The sequence below is a fragment of the Pongo pygmaeus genome, chromosome 18 (genome assembly GCF_028885625.2).
Source record: "Pongo pygmaeus isolate AG05252 chromosome 18, NHGRI_mPonPyg2-v2.0_pri, whole genome shotgun sequence".
In the NCBI taxonomy this organism is placed as follows: Eukaryota; Metazoa; Chordata; class Mammalia; order Primates; family Hominidae; genus Pongo; species Pongo pygmaeus.
In genome coordinates, this window is record NC_072391.2 from 6,073,741 (window position 1) to 6,078,839 (window position 5,099).

At 43.9% G+C, this 5,099-nt stretch overlaps 1 pseudogene; it reads right to left on the reverse strand.

The window, feature by feature from the left end:
- Window positions 1-842: 842 nt before the first annotated feature.
- Window positions 843-4,793, reverse strand: LOC129026406 (olfactory receptor 7E24-like; annotated as a pseudogene).
- Window positions 4,794-5,099: the final 306 nt, after the last annotated feature.

Below are 5,099 nucleotides of genomic sequence, written 5' to 3' on the forward strand. Positions count from 1 at the left end.
CATCATGTGTTAGCTCCCCAGGTGATTTGACTCAAAGCCAAGATTGAGGAACGGCGACATTTATCTCTACACATAACCTGCCTAAATAGATTCTCTAGAAGCAGTTTATGAAGAAATTCCACATAAACTGTGGAAGAGGATATGAATTTGATGTACAGTATGTCCTCACTTAACATCTTTGAAAGTCTCTTGGAAACTTCACCTCGAAGCAAAATTATGTATAGTGAAACCACTTATTTTTCATCAACAGTATAACTACACAACTTTGAATAACCAATGGTGTTGGAGGACCTCCTGTACATTGTTTCCATAAAGTCAGTTTTCAGGGAATTCCAAAATGAAGTGAGGACTTCGTGTATATAAAAAGATGGTGGTGATTCCACCTGGATGACCGGGTTATTGCTCAGAAACTAAAAGGGGCCGCCTAGGTATAGAGGATTCTGTCATGAGGTTTCTGCTAAACAAAGGATCCCAGAATACTCACCCATTCCAGTTAAAGGCATAACGAAGAAAGCAATATTCACAAAGGAAATGCGGAAAGGAATAAAAGCCATCAAGCCACAAAAATAATGTGACTAAGGGGCAGGATTTGCAGATGTAGAGATTGAATGTGGTTGCCCTTTCTCACCCACACAAGAAAAAGGATGGAACAGATCATGAGATTCGACTGTTCTGCTGCGCAGCCTCCGCAGGGCACTTTGTATGTCCCTGTTTCTCAGGCTGTAGATGAAAAGGTTCAGCATGGGGGTGAGCACAGCGTACATCACTGATGCCACCACACCATTCCTGGGGGGTGGTGACACAGCTGAAGTCAGGTACATGCCAATGCCTGTTCCGTCAAATCAGCAAACAACTGCTAGGTGAGAGCCGCAGGTGGAGAAGGCTTCCTACTTCCCATCTGACGATGAAATCCTTAGAATGGAGGGGACAATTTTATAGTAAGACAAAAGGATCCCTGAAACGACAAGAAAACCCAACATAGTACTACCGAAATCTATGAATATGCTATCGATGACGCTGTCAGAACAGGCAAGTTTGAGAAGTTGAGAGGGGTCACAGACAAAATGAGAGATTTCCACATTCTTGATGATGGTGAATTGTAACACAATCCAACTGGGCAGCTGGCAATCCAACAGGCTAAGGAAAAAGGACACCAAAACGAAGAAGACACAGAGGTGAGGATTCACGATGACTGGGTAGTGCAGAGGGCGACAGATGGCTACAAAGCAGTCATAGGCCATCACAGGCAGAAGCATGTCTTCTATACATGCAAAAAGGACCAAGAAAGACATCTGTGTCAGGCAGCCCGCATGAGAGATGACTCTGCTATGTGACTGCATGTCCACAATCATCTTGGGAACCGTGGCCGAGGTGAAACCCATGTCAGCCCAGCACAGGTTGGAGAGGAAGAAGTACATGGGGGTGTGGAGGGGGGAGTCAGAGCTGACAGCCAGGATGCTGAGCAGGTTCCTCAGCACCGTGACCAGATACGTGGACAGGGACAGGGAGAGCAAAGCGAGGACGGGCTGCAGTTCTGGATCCTCTGAGAGTCCCAGGAGGAGGAATTCTCAGACACCTGTGAGATTCCGTGGCTCTGTGTGTCTTGGACACCTTGAGAAGGAAAGAGGATTGGAAAAATAAAAGAGAAAAACCAGCCCTTAATGCTGGATGCAAGCAATTCACAAGGAACACTTTCACACTTGGGGACCATACACCGCCAGCAATGTTTCTCAGCTGTGACAATTCCAAAAATCTCAGAATTATTACGTGGTTTACTTTTTTGCTATACAAGTCTTTCTGTACATACCACTTTAGAGAAAATCCACTGAAGAATATTAGAAGACCAAAACGTCATATATAACAAATCCGTGATCTCAGTAAAATACGGCCTACTCTTTTCAGAAAAAATACAATGCAATGAAAATGTCCTTCTCTCTTTAAGAAAAAGATCTCATCTAATTGAAAGAAATTAAGAAGCCGTGAAATACACTCTATTTTATTCTGACACCGTGCTGCAAGTTCCTGTGATGTAGAATATGTAAAAGGACGACACAAGGGCTAGGACCCCATTATCTAAAACCGAAATCGAAGCTTATAGTTCTCAATCGGAGGACCTTTTCACGTGCCTGTTACTTTTCATAGTTATTATCATCCTTAGGTTTTCTGACATCATTTCTTCATAAAAGTACACGCACACTCAAATATGGGAGCTGTGTTTCCAAATGAATTGAATATATAACTCTTGGCTCAGCACCATGCCTCACACCTGTAATCCCAGCACTTTGGGCGGCCGAGGCTGATGGATCACCTGAGGTCAGGACTTCCAGAACAGCCTGGCCCACGTGGTGAAACCCCGTCTCCAGTGAAAATAAAAAAAAATTAGCCGGGTGTGGTGGCGCGTAAACCTAGCTACTCGGGAGGCTGAAGCAGGAGAATCCCTTCGAACCTGGAAGGCAGAGATTGGACACCCCGTGATAGGATTTTTGATATCCTAGGGAGATATTGCTCCTGACAGCAGAGTGGGCGTACACCCTGTGATATTATCTGTAATATCCTAGAAAGATATTGCTCCTAATATCAGGGTGGCTGTACACCGTGTGATATTAATTGTAATGTCCTACAGAGATATGACTCCTAATAATACAGTGGGTGTACAACCTGTGATATTATTCATAATATATTACAGAGATACGACTCCTGGTATCACAGTGAGTGTACACCATGTTTCTACACCCTGTGATCTTATTTGTAACAACTTAGAGGAATATTACAGCTAATATCAAAGTGGGGGTACACCCTGCGATGTTATTTGTTATCTACTAGGTAGATGTTACTCCTAATATCACAGTGAGTGTACATTATGTGTGTAGAGACTGTGAAATTATTCATAATACCCTAGGAAGATATTACTCCTAATATCACAGTGGGTGTACACCCTGTGATATTACTTGTAATCACCTAGGGAGATACGATTCCTAATATTACAGTGGGTGTACACTCTGTGATGTTATTTGTAATGTCCTAGGAAGAGATTACTCCTAATATCAAAGTGGATGTACACCATGTGTGTACACTCTGTGATCTAATTCGTAATATCACAGAGAGATATTTCTCCTATGATCACAGTGGGTGTACATTCTGATATGATTCGTAGTATCCTAGAGAGATATTGCTCCCAGTATCACAGTGGGGGTACACCCTGTGATATTATTCATAATATCCTAGAGAGATATTACCTCTAATATCAGAGTTTCTGTACACCCTGCGGTATTATTCATAATATCCTAGGGAGTTATTATCCCTAACATCACAGAGCATGTACACCATGGGTGGACACCCGGTGATGTTATTGGTAATATCCTAGGGGGATATTACCCTTAATGTCACAGTGGGTGTTCACCATGTGTGTATGCACTGAGATGTTACTCGTAATATCGTAGGGAGAAATTACACCTAAGGTTACAGTGGGTGTAATTTCACAGTGGGTGTTCACCATGTGTGTATGCCCTGAGATGTTACTCGTAATATCGTAGGGAGAAATTACACCTAAGGTTACAGTGGGTGTACACCATGTGTTTCTGTTGTGTGATGCTACTGGTAATATCTCAGAAAGTTATTAGTCCTAGTGCCACGGTGGGTGTATACCATGTGTGTCCACTCTGTGATGTTATTCGTATTATCCTAGGGAGGTAGTTCTCATAACATCGCCGTGGGTGTACATCAGGTATGTACTCCCTGTGGTCTTATTGACTATGTCCTGCGTTGATAGTACTCCTAATATCACCGTGCGTGCGCACCATGTGTGTACATTCTGTGATGGTGTTCGTAGTATCCTAGGGAGATATCACTCCCGATGTCACAGTGGGTGTACAGCCTTGTGATATTCTTGGTAGTATCCTTGGGATGTATTATTACTCGTGTTATCACAGTGGGTGTACACCCTGTGATAGTATTTGTAATATCCTAGGGAAATATCATTGTATACCCTGTGATATTGTTTGGGACATTTGAGGGAGCTATTTCTCTTAAAGTCAGAGTGGGTGTACACCCTGTAATATTCTTCCTAATATCACAGTGGGTGTACACCGTGAGTGATATTTTTTTCTAATATCCAGCGGGGGAGAGGATGATATTGCTTCCAGTATCACAGAAGGTGTACACCCCCCTGTGATATTGATCCTAATATCCAGGGAAGGAGAGGATGACATTATTCGCAATATCACTGGGGGTGTACCACCTCCCGCCGGGATATTGTTCTTAATATCCGGAGGTGGGGAGAATGATATTACTCCCAATATCACAGGGGTGTACACCACCCCTGTTTGCAAACACCCCCTGTTGTATTGTTCCAAATGGCCTGTGAAAGAGTAAATATGACTCCCATTATCGCGGGGGGTGTTGAGCCCTGATGATACTGTTTTCTAACATCCAGGGAAGGAGAGTATGCTATTACTCCCAAGATCGCAGGGGTTGTACACCCTTTTGTGTTTTTGTGCCCAATATCCAGGAAAATAGAGGATGATATTACTCCCAATATCGAAGTAATTGTACAGCTCCCCTGTGATATGCTTCCTCATATCCAGACAGGAAAAGAATGAGATTACTGCCAACAGCGTAGGGAACGTATACCCGCGCTGTGATATCTTTCTTTCCCAGTATCCAGGTGGGGAGACGATCATATTCCTTCCAATGTCGCAGGGTGTGTACACCCCCTCTGTGATCTCGTTGCTAACATCCAGGTTTGGGGAGGATGACATTACTCCCAATATCGCAGGGGGTGTACACACCCCTGTGAAAATCTTCCTCTATTCAGAGGGAGAGAGGATGATATTACTCCCAGTACCGCAGGGGGTTTACACAGCCCTGTGATACTCTTCCTAATATCCACAGGGAGAGAGGATGATAGTACTCCCAATATCGCAGGGGGTGTACACAACCCTGTGATATTGTTCCTAAGATCCAGAGCGAAAGAGGATGATACGACTCTCAATATCGCAGTTGGCGTACACCCCTCCTGTCCTATTGTTCTGAATACCCTGGGAGGGAGAGGATGAAGTTACGTTGAATATGGCAGGGAATGCACACCCTCCCCCTCTGAT